Here is a 20,676-nt window from a genome sequence, read left to right on the forward strand (position 1 = left end):
TTTGTAAATGAATAAGCAAGGCCACACCTTCTAAGCAGCATTACGTGGGCGGGAACGCCAGCAGTGGAACACCACCTGCCCTAAAGTTTGTGACGTCACGAGAACCAGAGGTCATGGAGACACTAGACATGGGTCTGCCTAGGGGGGCGCTTGGTCCACCGCTGCAGCAGGGAAAGGGAACAATGCTGAGGCAGGAAATCATGGAGCCGGTGAACCTCTAGTCAGATAATTCAGGTTTAGTAACCATCAGAATCATGTTAGCAGATTTACGACCTTTCTCTTCTCCCCCCACAGCCAGGAGGCACATGGAGTCGCCCACGCATTTGTGATGTTATGATGACATGTGATCAAGTCTCCATTGTGACGTGCCGCTGGTATAAAAGGCTGGCCAGCAGGAAGCTGCAGCATTGCTGATCAGGGCCTTGGCCATGGAGGATTGCTACTGAGCAAAGTGCACTAAATGGCCAGACATTGCAGCCAGATAACCACGGCCTTAAAAATGAACAGTTCAAGAGGTGCAAGAGGAATAAGGTGAGTAAATAAGTCAAATGAAAGAAAGGAAAACTGAACTGAATATCAAAGTGAAGGAAACATGTGAAGCCTCCTTATCCCTAACCCTGAACTGCTGCTGCTGGCCAACCCCCAGAATCTCTCTCAGACCCTGCCACGGCCTCTTTCCCACTGTTGTTCAATCTCATGTCACCTCTACTCCAAACTTTGTCCACACCAAATGACCACTTCCCTATCACCTTTTCCACACTCTCATCACTAATGTAATCCTTTCTTTTTTTTTACAGTTTTAAAGCACTCACACAGCCCGCGGGCATCGAGGCACTGTTACAGGAATTGTTTGTTTTGTAGTTGCGTAATTGTTTTTTTTGTCTTAGTTGCTTATTTCTAAACGCGGACCCGGGATCGAACCTGTGTTGCTTCGTGTTGTCTTGCTTCCAAGGTGCGCACGTTGCCGCTGAGCTATCCTCCCGGGACAATCCCTCTTATGCCTTTCTCAAAGAACAGCCCAGCTACTCCAGTCCCTCTTTACCCTAAATTACAATTTTACAGTCTCCCTACTACCTATTTCAATATCGGATTGCCCAAATCCACCACTATATTCTCCCCCATTGCTTAGCCATGGCCCTACACCAAGCCCTGCCCCACATACTCCAAACCAGCCTCATCCTTTTCCTTAAATCCTCCACAGAAGTTGCAGATTTTTACAACTTTCATTGGACTAACTAAAAATGATATATTAGTTTACGAAGACCCACAGACCTTTTCATCAGATGTTGAAATGATTTGTAATGGAAAGCCACAGCACAGATCAAAACTGTATTGGCTGGAGGAACAGAATTAATGGAGTGTAGGCCTGGAATTGCTGGTTTATCTAAAAAGCCAGATAAACTCATCGAATAAGGGGAATGAAACAGTACATATTCTGAGAGTTCCATTTAGCAGAATGAAGGAGAAAAATCAAATTGTTTTAACTTGTAACCAGGTGCAAGAAGTCTTAAGGTGGGTGCCCTGCTAACTTCCTAAAGTTACTGACATTTGTATAAATGGCGCAATGAAGTGAGAGGTTTGGAAACACATATATGAGAAATAGGCTCACTATTGGCTTTAAATAAAACAGTGTTTTGCAGCCTCTAAGTAGTGTCATGGCGTTTTAGTGATTCCAATTCAGCAGCTAGCCTAAGGCTTCCTGGCTGGGATACAGTTTGGCACTACAAAAATGTGTGCAAAGTTTAACCTATGCAGTCTCCAATGTTACCTCACTATGCCTGAAGCTTCACAAGGCTTTCATGACTTGCAAACAGTATGGCAAATAAAAGACCTTACCATTTTTGGACGGTGAAAAGTCCGCTGTTGTTTCAGCTTTGCTTTACCAATATGAAAGACGGACATTGAATTGGAGAAACATTTTCACCACACTTTCTTTGGATTGCCCTATTCCTTGCTAAATAAATGGTCCCAGAGAAATGTGGCAATGTTCCTGTTCAACGCCCAGCTTTATCCTTTGAGAGGCTCACAATGGCTCAAAGAGAATCTGAATCTGTACAGTGTTATTGTGAAGCCCGGATTTGAAAAGAAAGGCAGTTCAAAAGTTATTTTGCAACATTATTCGGGTGTGCACAGATCTCCTAGTATAGATTTTACAGTTTTTGATCTGAACTGTTTATTCCCACAAATCCAATCTGCTCCTCCCTCATATTCCCTACCCTAAGCACCCTTCACCAAAATGCAATCCCCACCTTTACTGTACCCTTTGCCCAACGACTAGCATCTGCATCCCTCATTCCTTCCTTAATTCAGGCTCCCATATCCCAGACCCCTCTTTTCCAATCCCATGCCTACTCTTATCCCTTACCAAGCCATCCCAACTCCCCTCCATACTCCAATCCCCCACTGATCCCTTAATCCAAGACCCTAACTGTCTTCCTTGATTCCCCACCATTGCCCCACATTTCCTTAATATAATCCTGTTTTCTTCAACCCTGCTTTCTCTACTTTATGATCACACCCACCTACAACCAACATACACCAAATATTATAACCTGCTCTAGAATAATTTTCCCACATTCCCACCTATACTTCAATCCAGCCTCCTCTCCTAGCCCTACTACAAAACATACAAAATTCCCATCCGCACCCCCACTACTGCTCTTTTTCACTACCTAACCCATGTTTACACCATCTGCCAATCCTTCCCCCTCCCTACCCTTGTGTCTCTACTTCCTGCCGTTCCCACTCGCCCCAACTTTAATCTTCCCTCTCTATCTAATTCCCCTAACTCCGTTGCCTCCATCTTCTTTCCCACAACCATTCTTCATTCGCTTCCCCCTGTTTACACCCATTATCACATCCTGTGCTATTTAACCCTTTTCTATGTTGCCTTATCTGCTCCATGTTCGCATCAACTGAACACCACCTTCCGTCTTCACACCTTCAATCCCTCTTCATCCGTGTCCCAACACCCTCTCCCTCCTTTAACCCAATCTGCCGCCCATTAATGTGCCTCTACTCCCCACTGCAATCCCATCATCCCCTGTTTCAAAAAATGTCCTTATCCCTTCTTACAATCACACCCATGATCCCACTTCAATAACTCCTCTCGTCCTCACCCTGTACTCCAGTGCAACTTGTCAATCAGCACCTATCCACATCCATTGCTGCCCCTCAAATCCCTTTTTTCCTACAATTCACCATTCAGCCTCTGGTGACAATCCTCTATACTCGTTATTCCCCCCTCCTTCAATCCACCCTCCACTCAGTCACTACTCCATTCATCTCTTTTTCTATTACTTCAAACCTATTCCCAATCACCTACTTCCATTCTTACACCCCTTCAGCCCTGAGTGTCCACACCCCAGACCCTCTTACAACCCCTTCCTAACTTAATTCTCCCATCCCCTACTCCAATCCTCTCGGAACTGCTCTCTGTCTACTGCAATCTCACTTTGCACCCCATTCACGCCATGATGTTCCCCTTTCCCCTACTCCAGTTGACCTGACTACATACTTCAATTCACTCTTACTTCCCTACTGCCAGGGGCTTGGTGAAATACCAATGGAGCTGCTAGTCTGCCTGCAGTCGACTTAACTTATCAACTGCTTGCACAACCCCTCAGAAGTAAAGGGGGGATGGGACAAAATAACAAATGCCAGAACACACCATTTTGTGCCAGGAAGTCTTCGCTCAGAACTTCCCCTCTGATCTGAAACACGCAACAGTTCTGAGTTCTTCCCTACCTCTTTTACCACATCTTAAATATTCTCTTCATACCTGCTCTCTCAGCTTATAGATGGGAGCAGTGTGATCTAATTGAGATAAGAGATGCTTGTGTATAAGGGCTGGTTACTCTTTAACGACTCTAGAGTCTCAACTTCTAAACTCTTCTGTGGAATATGTCTCCAAGGAAAGTCCTTCATGCACTATTGTGTCTTCACCAAAGTAGTTCCTTTGAGCCTCATCTGTATTCCAAACTACAGTTCTATTGAGGCTAGCTATTTACAACAAACTTTGCCTTTAAGTTTGTTCTCTTCTTTTTAATGTTACTTTTTTCTTAAATAACTTTTGACCTCAACACTGGACTTCCCCTAGGGAACTGTGAGCTCCAGTTCCGCGGGTGCACCGTTTGCGTACGCCATGTGCAGACCGCATGCTCTCTATTCATACTACACTGCTCCCATTAATGTAGGTAAGTTTCCATATTGATTGTGTGCTTCCCTTGCACTCTATGCACTCGCACCTGATCCCGCACCTCCCTCACGCTCCGTGCTCTTGCTCCGGGACCAATGTGAAAGCAAGACCTAGAACAAGAGTGTTTTCTCACCCACTCAACGGTAAGTTCCAGTGTGCACAACGTTTCAGGCTGGACACACTAATGGCACTTCTAACTGTTTACTATATGGAAGACCCTGACTTTCAGTATTAGTGGGCTGCTTCTTGTTCAATGTAAATACTCTGTTTCAAAAGTGTTTTACTCAATTTTGACTGTAACAGTTCATTCAAAGGTTTTCTGCTGAAATTTAACTTGAAGAGAGGCAATGGGTAACTCAATGTTGTTTTTTTGGGGGGTTTTTTGTGTTTTACAGTAAGAAGAGTACATTTACTCAAAAATGAAAACATACAATATTTCATATACACAATTAAAGTATCAGCATAATAAAGATTACAACAATGGCCAACAAATAAAATTCAAAGCTCATACAGAGCAGCAAAGGAAAAACTTGAATTAAGCTTCATCTACAAAACATTTAGCAGTTTACTGTTAATGGCTTAGAGAACTGCCCCGTCAAGCATCCTGTATAGCAGCCAGATCTCTAATACCTTGTTCTGTTACCTTGGTCAGTTCTTAAGAAATAATCATTAACATCCTAACCAGGGCAATGATATGGGAAACTTGAGAAGTGGTCATTAACCTGGACGATAGGTCCTGGGATAGAATCTGTGATATCGAATGAACAAATCTTCCAAGATTTGATTTGAGAATAATTTGCACCAAACAGACTGAACTGTATTTAGGAGCAGATGGTAACTATCAACATAGAGTGCATAAATCCTGTGTACGATCTGTGACTGGCTAGCTTATTTAAACAAGAAGGTTTTCAGCCTCCTTCTGAACAGTCCCAAAGACTGGCAAATTCTGATTTCCAGAGGAAGCTGGTTCCATAGCTTAGGGCCAAACACACTAAATCTCCTCTCCCCCCTGGACACCAATTTGGTTCAGGTTACACAAGTCAGCGATTTGCCTCCAGAGCGTAGATCTCTTGTTGGGTGATATTGACTGATCCTATCAGCGAGGTAGTCCAGTGCCAGCCCATTGAGGCATTTGTACATCAGGCAGGACACTTTGAATTTGACTCAGTCTTCCACCATTAGCCAATGTAGGGATCTCCATAGGGCTGAGACATGGTCCCTCTTACTCAGATGTCTGATCAGCCGAACTGCCGCATTCTGGGCCTTCTGCAGTCTGATCATCTGATTTGCTGGAATCCCCGCCATCAGACTATTACAATAACCTTCTTCAAGCAACCATTTCTCCTGACCTACAGCACCATCCACCTCCGCTACTACCGTCTCTTCCTCTTCCGCACACTTGACCTCTACATCCCCTCCTACTGCTAGCTTGGACAGGCAATCAGCTACCACATTTTTCTTTCCAGGCAAGTAACTGACCTCAAAATTATAATTCTGAAGCCCTAAAAGCCAGCGGCTAATCCTGGGGAACCCTAAAACCCATCTTCCACTTTCGAACAATTGTACCATTGGTTTATAATCCGATCTGACAACAAACTTTCTGCCCCACAAGAAATACTTAAAGTGATCAACCACCCTAGTCATTGCTAGCGTTTCCCTCTCAATCACTGAGTACTTACATTCTGCATCCCTAAGTGCCCTCGCAAACGCTATTACTCTTTCATCATTGTTCTTATATTGTACCAGGGAAGCACCCGAACCCAAAGCACTCGCATCCACAACTAGAACATTCTTGTCCTTGGGATCAAACCTACCAATCGAGGGTACATTACTCACTCCTTCTTTAATGTTCTCACCACTGCATGATCTTCCATTGGTATAATTGGAAGAACGTTCCTCAACATACCCAGTGAATGGTACACTGCCCTCACCTTGGCCTCCACCTGAGCTTCACTACCTAAGTTTTCCTGCCAAATGCACCCATGGTTTTTGACTTTCTTGGAATATTAAAGTTTCTTACCTAAAACCAGGGAGGGTGGCATTGATCTTTCACTCATCATTTTCCTTTTGACCCAAACAACATTACATCAGTCTTAGCTGCATTCAGCTGCAGCTGATTGCAAGCCACCCATCTACTGATCTCACCCATACACTGATTGATCTTCTCAAAGACGTCCTCCAAATCTCTTGTCTCTATATAAATTTGCGTGTCATTGGCATATGAATGAAATATCAACCCATGCCTCCTCAAAATATTGAGTACCAGTTCGGTGTACAAATTAAAGATCAATGGAGACAAGGATGAGCCTTGTGGGACACCACACTTTAACAGCAATATCTCTGAGGTGAAACCCCCCCAGAATCACCGGTTGGGTCCTATCTTTCAGAAAAGATGTAAACCTCTCTACGACTGGTTCCGATGCTTTCCCAACTTCTTTAATGCGCTGGAGCATCATCTGATGGTCTACGGTGTCAAAGGCTGCAGAGAGATCCAACATCAAAAGTACTGTGGACTCACTGCGTCCGCGACCTCGAACAGGTCATCCTGGACAGCCAACAGTGCCATCTCCATCCCATATTTGGGTTGAAAACCAGACTGAAGGTCGTCCAGTAATTCCTTACTGCCCACAAAGGTCTGAAATTGAACACACACCACCTTCTCCAAGATCTTGGTTGGCCAGCACAAGTTGGCCACTGTGCTGTAATTTTTTTAAACTGTTGGGTCCAGGTTTAGTTTTTTTAACAAAGGTTTCACCAGTGCTCTCTTTAGAGCACTGGGAACTTGGCCCTCCTGTTGTGATTTATTCACAAAGGCTGTTGTAAACGGTGTGATGTTAATGGCCAGGCGCTTAGCCGTACAGGCCGGTATCACAAATGCCAAATCATTATTTGGTTTCAATTGGAGTATCAAAGATTGTATAAGTTCCTCACTCACACGTTAGAAGGGAAACCCCTCTTTCTCTTCCTCATTCACTTCTGAATCTGTCTCTTCGGTGGGCATCTCCCAATTTTCTACAACTCTGACATTAGCAATACTTTCCTGGATGTCCACTATAATTTCCTCAAAAAAGCTGTTAAACCTATTGTCTTGGGCCTGTATGGGAGCGATTGATGTCACTGTGCAAACAGGGTCCCTAAACCTAGAAACCATAGTGAACAGTGCCTTTGCTTGGTTCCCTGCCTGCTCGATTTCTCTATGTAGGACCCCTTTTTTTCAAATAGGACTGGTTTATACAGTTTTAGTACACCCTTAGCCTTAGCTGCATCATTGTCCACTTTGGTGGACCTCCATGTTAAGAAGATCCTCACACAATTTAGCAGATTGATTGTGTTTATTAGTATGACAGTACACGACAGCAGGCTCTGTTCAGAAGACAGACACCAACTGACTCCAATACCATAGTTCCAGAATCACACAACGTAAGATTCCATTCCATTAAACCTTCATGAGCTCACAATGCCCGTAACATCCTATGCAAAGAAGAACACACTTACCTAACTAAAGGCTAGATTAAAGTCTTATTGAAATATCTGACTTAGATCCTATAAAGATGAAATGTAATTAAACATAACACATCTCCTCCCTTGGCATCTACTGATTGAATTTCATTCTACATAGAAATCATTGAACGATGTTGGTCTATTTCTTACCCTATCTAGACTCAGTCTTGTGTTTACATTTGCATCAGAATCTCCCAGAGTTTCCTTTTCCTTACGGTGTTCTTCATCTCCATCATTGTTATTTGTGGACTTACCATCAAACACATCATTGTTATTCTCATTGTTATTCCCATTGCCATCTTCACACACATTGGATGAGCACCTTACCAACTTTGACACTGACCAACATTCTCCCCCTTCTAGAATCACTACATTTCCTCTAACAGCTGCAATCTTTTTTGGTCCCAAAAATTTACTCTCTACACATTTTGGACTTAACCTGGGATTTTTGATCAAAACCATATCACCTTTCTCCCATTTTGTTTCCTTGTTTTTATTAACCACATCAAACTTTTGTTTACATGTGTTCTGTGCCTCTCTGATGAGTACCATAATGTTCTCACAATCTATATCTGCACTTTTTGCCATTTCCAGCCAACCTGGACAAAGTTTGATTCCAGGTTGTCTGCCCTTCAATGGCATAAATGGTGAACTTTTCGTGATCGAATGTGGTGTTGTGAAATAGTTCCAAACCCTCTCTTTGAGCACTTTGGACCACCCTAATCCTGAAGCCAATGCCAATTGTATCCCACTCTTAACAAACCTGGCCATTGGCCCTAGGATGGCATAGCGCTGTACACTCATGTTTGATACTGAATTTCCTCAGAAATGTTAGCATTCTGTCCGAAAAGAGCTGCACATCGTTGTCGGTGACTACCTTTGAGGTAAAACCCTCTCTATAAAACACTTCCTCCAAAAATAATATCATCTCTGTTGTGGTAGCCTCACGAAGTGCTTTCCATTCTATCCATATAGTATGCTAGTCTACCAATACACCAAGTACTTATGCCCTTCACCAAGATCTTGTATGTGTCCCACCAGGTCAATAGCTACTTTCTACCATGGGTCACTGGGCACACTCATAGGAAGCAGTGGGACCTCTCACAACCTTACCTTTATCGCTCTTCACACACTCCCTGCAATTTCTAACATTTTTCTCTACATCACTGTCTATCCCAGGCCACCAGAATGATTGTCTCAAATACCTCTTAATACCTCCCATTCCCAAATGTCCTTGGTGGGCCACCTTCACTAATTGAGATCTGACACCACATGGAGGTACTCATTTGCTTCCTCTTCTGAGTTTGCTACATCTTCTGACAAGCTCAGTTCCTTTCTCACTTCATTATATCTTTCATACTCTCAATTTCATTTTTATGAGGCCACCCTTCTTTTGTCCAAATTTTAACTTGATTCAATACCAAGTCTTCCTTATCCGCCAGCAGCCATTTACCCTTATCTAAGGCATTACACTCTATTTCAGATATACTTAACTCCTGTTCCTTGGTCATCTCAGCATCTTCATTATTTCCCACAGGCAACCTGGATAAACAGTCTGCCATAACATTTTCTTTCCCAGGTATGTAGCATACCTTAAATTTAGATCCCAACAATTCCACCATCCATCTAGATATTCTTGGAGAGCCCTTGGCCCAGTCAACACAGCTCATTAACTGCACCTATAGTTTGTGGTCTGTTCTTACTTGAAATGCCTGACCCCACAAGAAAAACTCGAAATGTGATATGGCCCATGACATTGCCAATGCCTCCTTCTCTATGATGGAGTCGTTTCTTTCCGCACTTCTCAGTGGCCTTGATGCAAAGGCTATTACATGTTCCATCTTTCCAGAATCGTATTGAGCTAACGTGGCACCCAATCATAGAATGCTAGCATCAACTGATAATGTGGTTTTGCTGCCCGAAATGAATCCTCCAAGAGATAGTGCTTGTGTATTTCCCTTCTTAATTGACATAAACGCCTCTTGGCAATCTTCAGACCACTCATACCTCACACCTTTCTTAAGTAGATCTCTCAATGGAATTGATATTACCGCAAACCCATTTACAAATTTGTGATAATATTCTGCCAAACCCATGAATGAGCGCAATTGGTCTTTGTCTTTAGGCGGAGGGGCATTACTAATACTCTCCACAAGTGTTCTTTTAGGTGAGATACCATCTTTGGAAATTCTATGACCTAGATACTCCACTTCTTTGACAGCTAATTTACATTTACTTCTTTGAGCAGTCAAACCTGCCTCTTTAAGTCTGTTTAACATCATTCTCAATACTCTCTCATGTCCACACTCATCCTCAGCATACACCAATATATCATCCTGAAACACAGTTACTTTATCTGATCCCTTCAAAATGTCCTCCATAACTCTCTGGAATACAGATGCAGCCAATGCCAGGCCAAATGGCATCCGACTAAATTTGAATGTCCCTTCAGGAGTAATGAACGCTGTGAGTTGTTGAGATTGTTCGGAGAGTGGAACCTGGTGGTACGCTGCCGATAGATCAATTACAGAAAACCACTTGGGATCACCCAAAGTGGCTAGAGTATCAGATATAATAAGTAGAGGGTGTCTCTCAACTAATATGTTCTGGTTCAAGCGGCGCAAGTCCACACATAGCCTTAATTTTCCATTGCTTTTGGTGTCTAGAACAACCGGTGATAACCATTCTGTAGCTGTCACAGGCTCAATCACTCCCTTGTCCATGAGGTCACGCAGCTCTTCGCGAGGTTGTCCTCTCATATTCAAAGGTACATTGGTTAGACATTTCCCTTGAGCTTGATGTGATGTTCAAAGTGCTTAAGTTTGCCTAACCCTTCAGTGAACACATCTGGGAAATCTCTGGACCATTTATCCTCTATTTCTGCGATGGTGACTGGTCCTAGTGCACTCGCTTGAACTCTCACTCCTAATGTTCTTTGTTCCTCCCATACAAGTAATGAGGCACCCCTTTTTGCTACTAGTATGTCTGCAGAGCACTTCCTGCTTTTGTACATCACCTGCGCATGGAACTGTCCTGGAATGTCTATAGACGATTCGCCATAACCACAGGGCTGAACATCTGTCGGCTTGAGTGAGTCCTGGTCTTTTCCTAGTACGTTTTTCAGGGTTTCTCTTGATATGATGGATGGTCCACGGCGAGCATGTATCAGCTTTCATCATCATTTTGCATCCTTCAATTTCAAATTCATCTACATGTCCTTTCTGATCACCCGAGACGGCTGAAATCTCGTAGACATGCCTCGGAGTAGTTTCTTGCGTGGCTGACATCTCTGGTGCATTATATGTCATCTGGTTCATCTCTGAATTACTTCCTCTCGATTCCACCAGATTGATTGATGAATTATTGCATGCATTGGCAAAATGTCCCTTTCCTTTACATCTAAAGCACTCAGCAAACCTGGCTGGGCACGTGGGGAAATCTGGACCATGTCTGGGGCTGCCATGCCTGGTACATTTTGAGTTCTATGCTTCTCTTCTGTTGGCACTGAAAATGGGTTTCCTCCTTTGACCTACTGCACAGACAGCATGAGGGGTCTGCTTATCGACCTTAATGTATTGAGTGGTCTGCTCTATGTTTCTGGCCAGTTCAACTGCATCTTCCAATTTAGTTAATGTCCTTGACAAGCAGCTTCTCTTGAATTCTCATATTGTTTATGCATCTCACTAATTGGTCCCTTATCAATGAGTCAGTCAATGACTCGAAGTCACGTGTGTGACTTAATGTTCTTAAGGAGGCAATATAGGATTCAACAGATTCAGATGGTTCTTGTGTGCCTTGGAAAAATGTATGCTGCTCAAACGTTACATTTTTCTTCGGCTCATAATGCTCTTCCAATTGTTTTAGAGCTGTGGCATACTCATCCGCATCTCCCGCTTCTGCTCCTTGGGTCCTAGACAAACCATCAACAATGCTGCGTCCCTCCGGTCCTAAATTATGTAGTAGTAATGCTTTTTTCCTTGCTGAGCTGAACCTATCTCATCCCATGGCCGCAAGATAATTCTCAAAAATATCCTTCCACCTATCCTACCTAATAGGCGGACGGCCAGGCTCAACCAGAAAAGCTGTGGGTGGAGGTATTGTCGCTGCCATGTTCAATACAATGTGAAGTGTCAATACAGACTATTATTTCCAGGCTCTACTCTCCCGCAGCACAGATAACAAGAGCTCTGCACCATGCACATACTATTGCTTGTGAGTTCCTTCTTTAAGCGTCTGCTGAGCAATTGGCTGTCATCACAATGCCAGGCTGGCAAGGCATAGATTAGCCTTCTTTGTTGGGGCGTTGCTGGGCAACAGGCATCACAAAGGCCAATCAATCAAGCGGAGCTCAGGCGGCGCTCACTACGCTGCGTGTGAGTAACCACGCCCCTTGGCATGCGTACTACAACAACAGAGGACCGCAGCTGAAGACAAACAGGAGCAGCAGCTCACGCTCACGGCTCGCGTGTGGCACATGGCAGGCAGAGGCCTCTCGAGCTTAAACAGTGCTCGGCCTGCTATGAGGCCTGCTTGGTCCACTATGCAACAGACACGTAGGTGTCAATGGCCCTCCAACCCCCGACACACACCTCCTGACCTTCACTTCTCCGCCTGCTGTCGCGTTTGGTCTCAGGAGGTTTCCGGCAGGGCAGCCGCTGCAGGAAGATGCTGGCTGCAGTCAGAGATAGGGAAAGGATGTCCAAGATATCCTCATCACCATTGTTAAGAAGATCCTCAGACGATTTAGCAGATTGATTGTGTTTATTAGTACGACAGTACGTGATAGCAGGATCTGTTCAGAAGACAGACACCAACTGACTCCAATACGATAGTTCCAGAATCACACAATGTAAGATTACATTCCATTAGAACTTCATGAGCTCACAATGCCGGTAACATCCTATGCAAAGAAGAACACACTTACCTAATTAATAAGAAATCCATGTTAAGATCTTTTGTATGCACTGTAAAGTGACTGACCTGTAAAGTCTTATTGAAACATCTGACTTAGATACTATGAAGATGAAATGTAATTAAACATTAAACATAACACTCCACAGTTTGTTTGCTTGTCACAGCTGTTTGCTTAGTAAGGCATAGTAAGGCCAATGCAAGATTTAGATTTCTTAGTTTGTCTCAATTTCAGAGGAGCATATTTACAACATATGTCCTCTAGAATATCTGATCCCATTTTAAAGAATTCCTCACAGGTAGGAATGGGCAACACAACACCAGATGGAATATATTCTCTACTGCACCCGTATTACACACTCTACAAGTCCTCAATGCCTTAGAAATACCAGGCTTAGTGCCAATATATTCCAACGTTGGAAGATATCGCAATCTAAACCTTAGGTACCAGTTTCGCATTTATGAAGATGGGAATTTCACAAAATATTGCCTAGAGTGAGTTGAAGGCAAAATGAAGAGCTCCTTGCCAATATAAAGCTTTAATCTGCCCATATCCTGGAGATCCATGGCTGTGTCCCAGTTTTTAATCTTTTTTTTCACTACTCCATCCGGCTATCTCTGTCCACTACTAAACTCTCTCGCTGGTCGCCTGAACATTGAATAGCTCCTAGAAATGTGTCCTGACCACATTTCTAGGAGCTATTCACCACTACGCGAGCTGGCCGTCCCGTTGCCGATGAGCACTCCATGGCCCTATGCCTTGTAGCTGCTAAACGTCCTTATATGGTGAACACTACTATCATACCACTTTGCCACGATTCACATATATAATTCATTGCATTCACTGAACTGTATGTATGACTTAGGCCATGCTACCATCTTACACATTGGCTTAGTGATTGATATACACGGTTATGCTCAAACCACTGTGCACCTCCAACTACTTCTGAGCATCACATCTAGACGGCCTGTCTCAGAGGGCACTGATTTTCTTACCATAAAATTGCTATTCCCTTGAACTGCCTATCCAGCCTGCTCTGTGTTTTAGTGTGTTCCATGCAGCTATGCCTAGCCCGTTGTGATTACTTTACTATAAATTGCCACAGCCTTGAATCGCACATCTAGCCAATCTAGCCTGCTCTGTTTTCATGTGTTGTGCGCTGCTATGCCTAGCCCATTGTGATTATTTTACTATAAATTATTATTGCCTTTAATCACACATCTAGCCCATCTAGCCTGCTCTGTTTTCAGGTGTTTTGTGCTGCTATGCCTAGCCCATTGTGATTATCTTACTATAAATTACTATTACCTTGAATCACACATCTAGCCTGCTCTGTTTTCAGGTGTTTTGTGCTGCTATGCCTAGCCCATTGTGATTATTTTACTATAAATTGCCATTGTCTTGAATCACACTACTAGCCTATCTAGCCTGCTCTGTTTTCAGCTGTTTTGTGCTACTATGCCTAGCCCATTGTGATAATTTTTCCTTTACATTATCTACCGACCGTGCCCTATCACTACTGGGTGCAAGGCGTGAATCCATCCAAACCTGACTTGGTTAATACTACGCATTATTACTGGTAGCCTAGTTCTACCCCCCGTATCACGAGATTGCAACACCACTGTCCACCCCGCTTGTCACTACCAAATTAGTACCATCAACTATTTGGTATTGCAAGCCTAGAACTGTTAATGGTTATCTTGTTAAATTACTGTATCTCTGTCAACCACTGTGGCACGTTACTAGCACTATGTATGCTACTACCTATGTGTTAAAACTACTGTACACACTATTGGCTGTAGGCCTACAGGCTAATGTATTAGCCCCCTACTACCTCGACTACCACCTTATAACCATGGCAAACAAAACCTTCCCAGTATTGGAAATCAAACCCACTACATTCCTCCCACAGCTTAAATGTGACAGCCATCCATTAACTATCCAACCTACCAGCTTCTTACCACCGCTGAACTCAGTTACCTATTCTACTCATTCAGAACATTCCGGTGGCGTGGGCTCTAACCATTTGCCACCCGTTAATCTAAAGATTAATTGCCCCATAAGCAAGACAAATATACCGTGCTCTACTATAGCCAGAAACTCTAGACTTCGTGCTAGACTAACCAGACTCTATGAACCACTGACCAATACTTTTGCTTAAATAAATCTCCCTATTATGGGGGACAATATCAAAACCAAAACTCAGGACAGAAAGAAAAACTCTGCCACAACCACCAATCACAGCTCCTACATTAAAATATGTCAGCGTAAACCTAACCCTGCCTTGACCAACACCAATCACCCTAATATTATGGGCGCCTTAATTAATGGCAGATCTTTGGTTGCGCACACTACGGAAATAGCGGATCTGATCACGGCTGACAATTGACTTCCTTGCTATAACTGAGTCGTGGCTTCATGCAGCTGTAGGCACTGCCCTCCTACTGGCAGTACCTGATAACTACAATATTATAAGAGCAGACAGAGCTGACTCTAGAGGCTGAGGCATTGCCCTTATTGTCAAAGCTGACCTAGCTAAGAGACTAGCCCCCTCTCCAGATGTTTACTCTTGTGAACTACTCACAGGTTAGTTACCCATTTCAAATTCTGGCACCCTAACAGTACACTTAATATATAGACCATCATGACCGATTGGTTGATTCGAAGAAGACCTCTCCTGATAATACTAAATTGACTTCCCAAATACTACTGATTGGGGATTTCAACATAGGCTTCAATGATCCTAACGGCCATCACGCTCTAGCAATTTCCAATGCACTCACTGAACTAGGATTCACCAAAGAGTGACCCAGGCCACCCATGACAAAGGTAGAACCCTTGACTGGGTGGCGGACTTCAACTGTGCAGTTTCTATCACCTCTATTACACCCCTAACTTGGACAGATCACTTCTTCCTTTCCTTTATCCTCTCAGCTAATATCTCTTCCACAAAGTTCAATCTAATAGCACCTCCACTTCTTACGAGGAACAAAAGGAATATCACAGCAGAAAAGATCATACCACTCATAACTCCTTCCCTCAACTTACTGCCTACCTCAACTAGTCCAGACATTTTAGTAGATGCATACAATGCTACCATGGCCAAGCACTAGATATAATTGCTCCACTCAAAATACGGAAAAGTAAACCTAGAGCTCATCTGAACTCATGGTTCACTCCCCAACTAAAATCCATGAGAGCCGAACAAAAGAAAACTAGAAGCCCTGTGGAGACATCTACCTACTGAGGAAAATAAAACAAACCTGACCAACTTAGCTGCCCTCTATAAAAAGGAATTAATATGCACCAAACAGGAAACCTATTATGATAGGATTAATAAAGCCAGTTCAAGTTCTAAGGAACATTTCACCATTCTAAGAGAATTGGAAGCTTGTATACCTCAGACAGACGACTGTCTGAAGGACAAACTCTGGTGTACTAATATCCAGGATGCTCTAGTGAATAAATCTTCCTCCTCCAGAATTAGATCAGAGATAAAAAAGCAAACCTACCTAACATAGGCAAGCACGGTGCAGCCCCGACTTCTTCCAGTAAACCTCAGCACTGTTTCAGCTTCTCACAAGTCTCCAACCATGAGGTAGAAAAAAACATTGCCTCCCTTAAACCTTCAAGGTGTCAAGGAGATAGCTGCCCAGCTCAGATAATTAAAGAAGCCGCTAGAGACCTGGCACCATTTATCTCTAAACTAATCAATTCTTCATTCGCATCTGGCACTGTCCCTAGTAACTTAAAGGAGTCTTGGGTCTTACCCCTCCTGAAAAAACAATCATTGGACCCTACTATTCTGACTAATTACAGGCTGATCACTACAGTACCGTTCCTACTTAAGATGTTAAACAAAGTAGCTTACATCCAAATACAGGAGTACCTAGAGACTAACCACCTCCTTGGAATACACCAATCTGGCTTCAGGCCACAACACGGTACTGAAACGGCACTAATAGATCTAAAAACCCAGATTGATGAACTTAAAGATAAAGGAAAAATAGCCCTGCTACTGCTCCTCTATCTTTCTGTTGCCTTCGATCTGGTGGATCACAAAGTACTTTGTAAACACCTTGCCTCAGCGGCGTACTTTTCACAGGATGCTATCTATCACCTGGATTAAATCCTTCTTGAACAATAGGACTATGAGAGTCTTCTCTCCATTAGCCGCTGCTGATCATATCCCAATAACTTGTGGTGTGCCACAAGGTTCTTGTGTCTCACCAACAATGTATAATATATTTAATTGTTCGACGACCTAGACCATCTTGGTGTCACCTACGCCAACTATGCAGATGACACCCAGATCCTCATACCTCTTACTTGAAAGTACGACAATGACTTGGCCCTAGTGAATAAAATGTACCTTATCATCCAGGCATGAATGGCCGCACACGGTATATGCTTGAATGACGATAAAACCGAGATCTTGATACTCGGAACCACAGCTATCCTCAATAAACTTAGCACGAAATACACTTCCTTCAACATCGATGGGAACAACATTAAAGTTGTAAAAGAAGTAAAAACATTAGGTTTTTACCTCGACTCTGCCTTTACACTTAATAACCAAGTCAAAGTGATGCCCTTCTCTACAGCATGCACCTGTAATATGATCAGGGCTTGCAAACCCTTTCTTTCCAAATAAAGTTGTACTAAACTAGCTAGATCCCTCAAATCTCTCCAAACGGAATTATTTCAATTAATTGTACTTGTAAGTGATTTCAACCCAGCACTCCGCCTAAGTCAATGCCTAGCGTGTGATGCCCAGCTGGAACCCTTAATTATATATTTGTATGTCTAAAGTTTTTTTATTTCTGAATGATGTACCCTTATATAACACCCCTCTCTTTGAATCCCCCCCGGTCTCACTGAATCAAGAAGAAGGTTGTTTTGCAAAGTTAAAAGATTTATTTGAGGGATTTGAACAAGATATATATATCACATTGTTATGAATTTGAACAATATCTAGATATCACACTATTAATATTTATACAATAATCAGCGTTGGGTGATATTACAATCAACAATCTCTTTAATCAATAGGACTACGAGGAGTACGGATGAGAAGAATAACGTAGCATAGAATAAAACTTTGTGTGGGTTCAATGAAATGCAATGACAGGAAATTAATGCAGCACAGAAATAATACTTTTGTGTGTTCAATCAAATGCAATGTAATCACTCTTTCCCCCTGATACTACTCAATCCCCCCTACTATGCAATATAGAGATGGAAGGAGAGAAAACAGGTTTCAGGAATATACACCCAACAAATGCAGTTTCAATCCCAATTCCCCCCCCCCCAGCAAGCAGAGAGAAACAGGAATGATTTCAAAACAGGTCAAATGCTTTTGAATGTGGTTTGGAACGAATGGGAAAAATCAATGAAAAATTGATTTAATTCTCTAAATTGGATTAAAAACTAGTGGGAGATGCTTTGGATAGCTTCAGGCAAACACTAGCAATGAGGATTGAATGACTAGCGGATTGGAAACTGAATTCTGAGGTCGGATGCAAGAAATAGCTATGTTACATGTGATGAAATTGAGCCAAATGCAGATTTGCGGCAAACTTTTCAGCGCGAGAAACATGTACGGTTCAAAAGTTACAGAGGCTTTAGTAGAGGTCGATTTTTCCCAAAAAGAGTCAAGATTTTCAAATGAGAGATGTGCTTTTGAATTACAAACAAGAATTTTCGTTACACTAAGGAGTCTATGAAGCCACAAGCTACACGACAGCACAGGCACCAATCCAGTGACGACCCCAGATGGTTTCTATCTGCCGAGACGCTTGCCTTTCTTCAGGTCATAGTGATGCTGCAATTTACAATCCAGGGAAAAACCTCCCCTTTGTTTCTACACAGAAAACCTATTTTTCATATAAAGCATATTTACAATATTACCATCTTGCTAATAATACATATTCACATCACAGATTTAATAGAACCCGTATCTGTCCGAGTCCCATCTTCTTGAGAGTTTCGGTTCAAAATTGACAGTTTTTCATGCTTTTGGTTGGTTACCCAGTGTCAGATCTGCACACATTTTTCCACATACATGCGCATGACATCTGGGCATAATCCTGTAAATTTTCATATTCCTACCATTATCACAATTGCTACAACATCAACATTTTAGTGGTCCGGTCTCTGAATATCGCACAGGGTTCAGAGCGGTTCAGAGTAGTTTCAAACTGTGAGCAGCATTTTCATATTAACAACCTATAAAATACAGATTTTTCCAAGTTTTACACAGTTTTCTATGAGTCTTTTTCCAAAATGATATTTCCTTGGAGTTTAAGATACACATATTTGTCTAGATCCCACCTCCAAGGTTGGGCTGGGCCAGAGCACTCCCAGGCTTTACTTCCTTTGGTAGTGGTTTTTGTTGACACCCGAATTTGCATTTCCTTTCAGTCAAGGGAGTCTTTTGTCTCCACTCAGAGCAACAGGCCAAAATCTCCTCCCAGCTCCATTAACAACTCAATGCCAGTTTCTGAGCAGAGAGCAGGAGGAAGATTCCTTTGTTTGGGGAGAAGCTGTGGAATGTCTTTGAAGTCCAGTGTGGCTAACATTAGTTCACTTTTAAAACACTGTTTAAAATGGTCTTTTCTAAAATACAATTTACATTTTCTACAAATATACACATAGCTCTCTTCATTCCAGTCTTTTTAAAACATAGAAATTGAATTGTAGCAACCCATATTGCTTTTTGATGGCAAGTCTGTTCTTTTCCACAATTTGATTTTAAGACACAAGTTTTAAACTGACAGTATAGGTAGATGACAGCTTGGATACAGGCGAGCTGACATATTTTTCCCAGGCAAGCACCTTTTGAATGTGGATTTTTTTATGATGAAAGGTGCTTCTCCTGACATTGTGCTAATGGGGATTCCTTAAATAAGATGATGGTGAACACCCCACAAGGATGTTGGATCTTCTCTGCTGTTTGGGAACCATGATTTAGCACTTTCAACAGCCAAGGAAAAGCTGCTTTTTAAAGCACTTCTGGATTTTCCTGGCAATGCAACACTGCCTTTTCAAGTAGTTTAATTTCACTCTGGTTTCCCTGTGCACTTCTCAGAGATTTTTAGCGCATAGGGCTTTTTGGCGGCCATTCTGTTGTTTTTGATGAAAGCAGCACACAGTGATGTTGCAGGGCCGAGCCAGTGGGTCAGAACATCCCACAAGCCCCCCCCCTTGCGAGTTGGCGTTGTTCGTCCATCAATGGGAAGTCGCAAGACTGGGATGATCAGTCTCTTTTCTTTTGGTTCAAAAAATGGCAAAGTTCATCATCTTTTCCTCCATCAGGAGTGAATCGACCAGTTCTCCTCGCCTAGTCCTGATGTGAGTATTGAGCGATACTCCGGGCCCCTTTGATCTTTCCTCCCGGTCTCTGGGTGGTCCTCCTTGGTTTTAGTCTCCATGGTTTCCAATTCTAGGATGACAAAGAAAAAATATATTTGTAGACATTTCCCCACCACTATTAATGTAGTGGGGCAGACACATACATTTTGACAAATCAGGGCACATTTTTCTATTGTAATTTTTGGACTATATATGGAATATTTTATAGTTGGAATTCTAGGGAGCTGGAGTGACCCCCTCTGGGGTTCCAGAAGACTCCTCCAGTTGCTGCAGAGTGTGCTTAGGATGGCAACACTTTAGTTGGTTAATATGGACCCACTTATCTTCCCCCTCTGCCAATCTGCCTTTGGAGATGCAGATTTTGTAGGCGACTGGTGAGATCTTGTCTACAATTTCAAAAGGTCCCCTCCAGCTAGGCAAAAATTTGCGCTGTTTGGCCTGGTTCCTTTGGAAATTGTATAAGTAGACCTGGTAACCTACATGGTATTCTTTTCTTGCAGTCTTCAAGTCATAGTGGGTCTTCATGCCGTCTGCAGATCTCTCTAGATTTCGCTGAGCATAGGCAAAAGCATGTTGAAGGTGTTTTCTTAGATTTTCAACATACTCATGAGTTGTGGAGGCATTGATCAATGTCTGCTCTTGGGTTCTGTAGAGCAGATACTGGGGAAGCACCATCCTGCGTCCAGTCATC

At 42.8% G+C, this 20,676-nt stretch overlaps 1 long non-coding RNA gene across 2 annotated transcripts in view; it reads left to right on the forward strand.

The window, feature by feature from the left end:
• The first annotated feature begins 425 nt into the window (after window positions 1-425).
• LOC138525784 (uncharacterized) overlaps window positions 426-20,676 on the forward strand; it is a 167,643-nt gene continuing 147,392 nt past the window's right edge. For both annotated transcript variants that reach the window (XR_011283429.1, XR_011283430.1), the window contains exon 1: window positions 426-531. This is a non-coding gene — a long non-coding RNA (uncharacterized lncRNA). The remainder of the gene's footprint in view (window positions 532-20,676) is intronic.

Source organism: Ambystoma mexicanum, chromosome 7p (assembly GCF_040938575.1).
Source record: "Ambystoma mexicanum isolate Mex_15411 chromosome 7p, UKY_AmexF1_1, whole genome shotgun sequence".
Lineage (NCBI taxonomy): Eukaryota > Metazoa > Chordata > Amphibia > Caudata > Ambystomatidae > Ambystoma > Ambystoma mexicanum.